Genomic DNA, 8,336 nt, shown 5'->3' with positions numbered 1-8,336 from the left:
GGAGTAGCTCTTACTTTCACCTGCAGTAAGAAAAAATAATAACATATAAGTGTTCAGGGCTTTCCCTTCTCTGTCTTAGAATGAACTTTTGTGTTAGTCCAAAGGAAGAATCCTTGTTTCTTGTGAGAGAGACTGAAGTAGCCTCTATAATAAAGGGAGAGATGGATAGAAGCAACATCTTGGGCTGCTGTTGGGGGGAGATTCTTTGGAGGTTTGATGTCTGTGAGGCTCCAGAATAGCCAAAGGATTAAATGAATTGGGGTGAAGAAAGGGGCTTTGGGGAAGTACTAATGTGGATAGAAAATGCACTCTCCTTTACAGTTCTTAAGTGAAGAATGAAATTCCATTTCAATTATTTCTGTCTGGTGGATTGTACTTCTTTAAATGAGACCCCATGCAGAGCATCACAGACTTTCGGAATCATTAGGATCATGTGGTGGGAATTGTGTTGGTGGAAGACCTGTGTCCTGCCAAAATTGATCAAGATATTTCAAGGCAACTAGGTCTCACGCAACTCACAGATGCCCCTCTTGTTCCTGAAATGCTGGTAATCCATGTTGATTAATGAGTGGTGCATACATTTCAGAGATCAGGCAGCAAGTAGCAAAGTTGACATTCATGTTTAAAATGTAAGCATCTTGGGTGAGCAGGTGTAGCTCAGCTTGGCTGAGTGCCTGCTTCCCATGTACAAGGTCCTGGGTTCAATCCCCAGTGCCTCCTAAAAAAAAAAGTAGGCATCATTTGTATTCTTACTTAAAGAGAGAGAGCCATTTTCTTTCCACAGGAAGATAGGCAGCCAGGTTACCTATAGAAAGGGTCAGAATGGAAATCAAAGAAAGTTTTGAATGTGCTCACACACTGGCAAACATATGCAGTTGTCATAAACCATAGCAGAGATGTTTGGGGCCTGGATGATTGTAGGCGCATGTCTGTGGTCCACATTACTATGAAAGAACCTTAGTATAATGTTTGATTTCAAGAACTGCATTCTGATGGATCTACCTGATGCATGTTGAAGATCTACAAAATGTAAAGGAATTGATGAATAATGAACCCATTTAAGTCTTCATTTAATACATGTTTGTAAGGGCATGTATTAGTCAGGCAAAGGGGTGTTGATGCAAAATACCAGAAATTGGTTGGTTTTTATAAAGGGTATTTATTTGGGGTAGGAGCTTACAGATACCAGGCCATAAAACATAAGTTACTTCCCTCACCAAAGTCTATTTGGAGCAAGATGGCTGCTGACATGTGTGAGGGTTCGAGCTTCTTGTGTTCCTACATTTCTGGGGCTTGCTTTTCTCTGGGTTCAAGGTTCCTTTCTTCCTGGGCTGGCTTCTCTTTTCTCTGAGTGCTGACTTCCTGGGGCTCCAGCTTAAGTTTAAGTTCAGCATCAAACTCCAACATCAAAACTCCAACATCAGAAACCTTTACCTCGGTTCTTTGCCTTTTGTCTGTGTGTGTCTACCCATCAAGGGGTGGGTATTCAATGCCCTAATCATAACTCAATCATGCCCAGGTACAGCTCAGATTACAAACATAATCCAATATTTCTTTTTGGAATTCATCAATAATATCAAACTGCTACAAGGCAGCTATTTTTAGATCTATCGATGGATTTTCTGTTTCTGTAGGTAAGCAAGTTCACCTTCTTCCTAAGGATTTTCATAATTTTGGATCTATTTGCTGACTTAGTCAACAAGTGCCCATTAATAGCTACATTGATCCAGGCACTGGAGCTGGGGAGAGAGCCATGAAAAGGCAGAAACTCCTGCCCTCACAGTTATTTGAAATGTACTTATCCAATTAATAAAGCAATGTCGTCAGTCTGGAATGCATTGCTGGTCTTCCTCCTTGCAAAGGGCAAGTGTCCAGTTCATTTAATAGTCTATCAATTTATTTAACTATGGGTTAAAAAGAAGAGGTCCTTAGACGTGGTCATATTTTATATGGCTTTGAATAGAATTTCTGGGGCTAAAAGACTTTCGATCTGCTCTGATTCTAGAAACTGTGTTGTAATGCAGGCCCTGAAGCCGCATTAAAAACCATCTTTGCCTATGACTTCTGGGAGGAGAGTTGTATTCTGCTCGGAATCATAAGAATTCCACGTGCATGGAGCAAGGATAGGTCCACGTTAGCCTTCATACCACTCCTGAGATTTTCATCTCCTCTTAATATTTCTCATGAACCTTTCCTCCCCATCTCAGCACTTTTTTTTTTGTTTGTATTTATTTGAATCTTACCACTCCTGCTGTTGAGTCCCTCCTTACAAAATGTGTAATGTTGGTTGGTTGCCGTCGATTGGTAGAGTCAAGCCTGGGGAGATGCTTAGTCAAGGAAGGAAAGGGTGCTGACCCTGATGGGGCTCCCTGGTGTTTGCTAAGTGCCTTCCAGGGCCTTCTCTCACTGGGAGTGTGTGCACTCTGCAAGGCTTTTGGTCTCAGTTTGCCAGGGCTGCTGTGACAGGGAACCATGGGCTAGTTGGCTTCAACAACAGAAAAGTGTTGTCCCATGGTTCTGGAGTCTAGAAGCCTGAAATCAAGGTGCTGGCAGTGCTATGCTTTTTCTTAAAGGGACATTCTCTGACTCTCCCCTGGCTTCTGGTGGGGAGCCAGCAACCCATGGCATTCCTTGGCTTGTGGGGACATAACTCAATTGCTGTTTCTATCACCTGGCCGCCTCTGTCTCTCTGCCCGAGTCCAAATTTCCTCTCCTTATAAGGACAACAGTCACATTTTGTAAGGGGTCTTCATCTTAACTAATAACATCTTCAAAGTTTCTATTTACAAATAAGTTCACAGTCATGTATTGGGGATTAGGACTTGACATGTCTTTTTGGGGAACACTATTCAATCCCTAGCACTTTCTAAAATGGAAATCCAGGTGCTCCTCTCAGCACCCTCTTCTCCCATTCTGACCACACTAAACTCTCTAGAGCTTCCTGACAATGGCTTGTTGTTCTCTTTACTTTAAATAGCCTCCACTCCCCTCAGGTGCCCACTCCCACTTCACAACCAATGCGACTTTCTGCTCATTCTTCAAGAATCAGCTGAGGGTCACTTCCTGGCCTCTGTGCAGCTGATTTCACTCTCCCAGTGTCCCTGCAATGTCCAGTATCCGCCTCCCTAGTGTCACCTAACTGGGCTGCCTGACAAATGTGTGTTAACATGACTTTCCATTCTATTAGACTCAATCTTACAGCTGGAGACAAATTCTAATCATCTTTCCCTTCAGGGTCTGAAATATCTTTATTAAAAATGTCTTCTTTATATTGGAATGAAATCTGCCTCCTTTTAATTTTCAATCACTGACCTTGCTTTTTCTTTAAAAGTAAGGGATTGTCTGATTGCTCTTCCATAGTCACTCGAAGATAACACATATGTCTCCCAAATTCTAAGAGCACAAATTCAGATGCTTTCAGGGGTTAGGCAGAGAAGGTAAATGAAGAAAGTAAGAAAATGGGGGTCAGGAACAGGAGCACATAGGCCCCACTTGGGTGCACAAGTTTCAAAGACATCAGGCTGACCAGACAAGCTAACAAGAAAAAAAAAATTGTTGGCAGTTTACACTTAGCCATTTGGTTCTGAATTTTTTTTAAATGTATTTTAAAATTAATATTTTTACAGCAGCCCCTTGCATTTCTTCATCTTCACTGGCAGGCTCATCAAGCTTATTTTCTCTGCTCTTATTGATTCATTTCTCCTCACTTATTTGTATTGGATAGGAACATAATAAATGACATGTTTGTATATTAAACACTGTAATGATATTACTTATGAGAATCATGTCTTATAGGCAACTATGACAGCATTTTCTCCAGTCCCCAAAACGAATACAGTTTCCAAAACATGGCAGATGCTTTAAAAATGTATGAATTTATTGTTACTGCAAGATCATGTCTGCAGAACTCTTATTAATTCCTAGAGATCGTTCTCTTGCTGTTTCTATGAGGAGCTGAGGGTCTGCTCTCACCAGGCCATGAGGAAATCACCCCCCAGTCCCTGTGCCTTCCTACAAGAACACACAACTCTGTAGACACCTCTTGTCATTTGCAGCCAGGTCTAAGCACCCTTCATCTTCTCACAGCTTCTCCTCTCTTCCCTTCCATTCTAAAAGACTTTGGGACCCCATAACTTTACCTACCTCCTCTAGAACTCATTTATATCTTGCTTCTAAACTTAGTATGAAGTAGTGTCTCCACAAGTACCAGAAGGTGGAAGTAGCTGCAAGTAATAAAATTAACATATTTTGTTAACAGTCTATAATTTATAAAGGAATTTCAGCTATTTAAATATATGTGATAATCTTCATTGGGTACCCAAAATATTCATTCTTGCACTCACCAGATATTTCTTAGGAACTATTTTGGGTGCTGGGAAATTGATTTAACAGACCAAAATTAGTGCCATCCAAAAGCCAGTAGTCTGGTGGATAAACACCTACCCAGGGAATTTTGGAATAGATACATGGTTGAATAATATTGTAGTGGGTGTGTCTTCCTGGCTGTGCAGTGTGGAATATCCATTTGTGTCCCATGTAGCCACAGATGACAACTGAACACTTATGGATCTTCCTATATAGGATCTGAATTTTGGGCTGAGGTGGGACTGATATATAGAGAACAGTGGCTGTTTGCGTTTGTGGAAATCCTGTGTCATGGCTTCAGATCCTTGTAATAGTTAAAACTTATTGCTTTATAGATGGAGTTTAACCACAGAGTGTACAGATTATGTGGTTAAGCATGTATTGAGATTTGAACCAAAAATTGCAGGGTAATCATCAGGGAACACTATTTTGGGTTATATTTGTGGAATTTTGCAGATAATATAGTCTTAATGAGGAAAGATGCTGCTTTTAAAAGAAAAGATTTCATTAGCTCATAGGCCTAAGAAATATATGGAAAAAAATATTGATGGCATAGTAAAGATAAGAAAAGTGACTGAATAATATAAAGTGGTGTAAAGTTATCTTCTCTCTGGTGGTAGATTGAATTGTGTACTCCAGTTTGCATGTGTTCTTGGTCCTCAGTTTGGTGGGTGTTGGATCTATTGTAAAGAAGATCTCTTGAAGATGTTATTTCATTTGGGGTATGGCACAGTTGAATAAGGGTTGGGTTTAATCAAGATCACTGGAATCCTTTAAAGCAGAATGAAATTCGGACATAGAAAGAGAAGGCCATGGGAAGAAGATAAAAGTCAATGGAGCCCAGAGGAAAAAGAAGACATCATCACATTCACTTCCATGTGACAGAAAAGCCAAGGACTAAGGAAATATTGGCAGCCAGCTGCAGAATGCCACAGTCTTTGGGGAGGAATCATTGCTTTGCTGATATCTCGATTTTGGACTTCTCCTAGCCTCAAAACCATGAGACAAATAAATTCCCATTGTTTAAGCCAACCAATGGGCTGTATATGTTTTAGCAGCCAGGAAACTGAGACATCTCTTTTTTAAAACTTCACTGAAAAAAGGAAAACTTGGTTACTCATTGCCTATTATAATGGGATGGTATTCCAAACTGAAAAGGGAAATAGCCCTTTACCCTATATTGATAGAGCTCAGAGATTCTCAAACTTGAACATGCATCAGTGTCTCCTGGAGGGCTTATTTAGAACAGTGGTCCCACTCCCTGAATCTCTGATTCTATCAGGTCTGGGGCAGGGGAAGGTAATGTGCAGTTCTATCAAATTCCCAGATAATGCTGATCCTACTGGTGTCTGAGATGCCACTTTGAGGATAACTGATGGAGTCTATTCCTTCTTTTTTTTTAAGGTCAAATTGGTGAGCTAAAAATATGGAATGCTTCACAAATTTGCATGTCATCCTTGCGTAGGGGCCATGCTAATCTTCTCTGAACATTCCAATTTTAGTATATGTGCTGCCAAAGTGAGCACTGGAGTCTATTCTTTTTTTTTTTTTTTTTTAAGATTTATTTTTATTTCTTTAATTCCCCTCCCCTCCCCCAGTTGTCTGTTTTCTGTGTCTTTTTGCTGCGTCTTGTTTCTTTGTCCGCTTCTGTTGTCGTCAGCTGCACGGGAAGTGTGGGCGGCGCCATTCCTCGGCAGGCTGCTCCCTCCTTCGCGCTGGGTGGCTCTCCTTATGGGTGCACTCCTTGCGCGTGGGGCTCCCCTACGCGGGGACACCCCTGTGTAGCAGGGCACTCCTTGCGCGCATCAGCACTGCGCATGGGCCAGCTCCACACGGGTCAAGGAGGTCCGGGGCTTGAACCGTGGACCTCCCATGTGGTAGACGGACGCCCTAACCACTGGGCCAAAGTCCGTTTCCCTGGAGTCTATTCTTAACTCTACTTAAGGCTAAAAAAATTGGGGTTGCTGGATCTCACACACAAACACACAATAAAAGACAGACTATCCTCAGGTCCATAAAGAGTTTTGATGAGCAGATCATTAGATGTTACTTGGGTCTACAACAGACAAGAGGAAACATGAAAGCAGGGAAGATTTCAGTTGCACATAGGGAATACCTTATGTACCAGGGTGATAGTTCATTGGAATGAGCCACGATGGAGGGGATGGGATTTCTATACCCAAAGTCCTTTGAAAGAAGGTAGGAAAGTCCTTTGTCTTGAATTCTCCTATTTAAACTTTAATGATTACTGGATTACATTAAGCTTCTAAAAATGTAGGCCACAAATTTGGTGTAAATTAATTCATTCCAGTTTCTAAATCAACTTAGTGTGTCACTGAATTTCTCAATTAGATATTTTCTCTCTGTTTGACTCATATTCTCCTAGTTACATGTCAGGAGCATCTTTCTTGGTCTTAGAAATCAGGTACTCATGGTATTTTCTTAGTTTAGCTTGACTAAGAGTCATTGCAGTTCCTGTACCCATATCCTATAGAGACATAAAAAAAAAACCATCGTCTTGCACATAAATGTGCATAAATAGTATGGTAGGTCCTTGATCATTTTGCACAATTACTTTGTTCTTCTTAGGGGAATGAAGAGGAGAATCGCGCCGAAAAACTGGCAAATGTAAAATTAAAACCCTTTCACCATGTCTAAGAACAATGCTAGAACAAAAACAAGGGGCACCTCAAGCACAGACAGAACAGTTCTCATTCAGCCACCTCACATGTTCAGCCTAACTATGGTTCAATTAACATTGATAACATCTGTAAACACACTTGCCCCCAATCCATCTCAATCTACACCAGCACAAACCATTTCTACGTAAGACCCATGTGTCAGCTTGCCTGACTTGTTCATTACTTCTTCCAAATATCAGTATAATACGCATTTTTCTTTTTCTTTTAAAGGAGGTACTGGAGATTGAACCCAAGACTTCATACATGGGAAGCAGGTGCTTAACCACTGAGCTACATCTGCTCCTCTATAATAAGAATTTTCTACTGAAGGCCATTTTCTTCAACTTGGGATTAGAAAAGGAAAGATTTAAGGCATATTTGAAAATGCCATTTGCCTTAAGAATATCATTTTCAGAGATGTAGGGTAAAATACCTGCTGTCCTTGAGTGGCAACAACAGGGATTAGATTCATGCCCCTTCAACCAAAACCAGTGATTGGAGGTGAGATGTGGGTTTTTTTTTTGAATCTATAATAATATTCCATTGACTTCAAAGAAATGAGTGTCACAAACAGTCAGATATGGAAATTGACTTTGGGTAAATACTGCTGTTCTGGTTGCTGCTCCTGACCGAATATTTCTTCCTGGGTATTTGGCCCGTAACACATCTCAGTGCAACTTTGATAGAAAAATAAATGAATATGACAATAGAGGAAATTCTTCCCAACAAAGCTTTCTTTATTTAACTTGGTTGCATTTATAGAGCACAAAAGGTTCTTTTACAGTAAGACAAATAAAAGTAAAAAGAGAACTTTAGTCATCATTATATGGTAAAGTATTCTCCTTAAACATTTTATTTTCAGAAGTACAGAACTGCTGGGTATAAATATATGGTAGAAATGGCATTGCTATAGAGGCACAATGAAAAGAAGTACAGGCACAGAAATTGGGAGAGAGAATTTCAGAAAATCAAAGTTAGTGACTATGATCCCATTTTCTGTGTTCAATACAGAAATAGTTTTTCCAACAACAGGACTATTTCTTGTGTTCATTGTTCCCATTGTTCATATGAACCTATAAGTTTTTGAAATTATAGACTTGTGACAGAGAGGAGGTATAAATTGACAGCCCTAGAGTATACATGAGTAACTTCCAGGTTATAAAAAGAGAAAGGGGAAGGAGGAAAGTCTTACCAAAGGGCAAGCAATATCCCAGCAAACTCTACCAGAGGCTGGACTGGACATCCTCATGGGTACACATAACTGGATTACGTTGCTTATTTTAAGTTGTG

At 40.4% G+C, this 8,336-nt stretch overlaps 1 non-coding gene across 1 annotated transcript; it reads right to left on the bottom strand.

The window, feature by feature from the left end:
• Nucleotides 1-5,785: 5,785 nt before the first annotated feature.
• Nucleotides 5,786-5,891, bottom strand: LOC111763073 (U6 spliceosomal RNA). The gene has a single exon (XR_002796024.2). It is a non-coding gene; the product is annotated as a U6 spliceosomal RNA (small nuclear RNA).
• Between the last annotated feature and the right edge of the window lie 2,445 nt (nucleotides 5,892-8,336).

Source organism: Dasypus novemcinctus, chromosome 7 (assembly GCF_030445035.2).
Source record: "Dasypus novemcinctus isolate mDasNov1 chromosome 7, mDasNov1.1.hap2, whole genome shotgun sequence".
In the NCBI taxonomy this organism is placed as follows: domain Eukaryota; kingdom Metazoa; phylum Chordata; class Mammalia; order Cingulata; family Dasypodidae; genus Dasypus; species Dasypus novemcinctus.
Note: the sequence above shows the minus strand (reverse complement) of the source record. Positions and strands in the feature narration are given on the sequence as shown.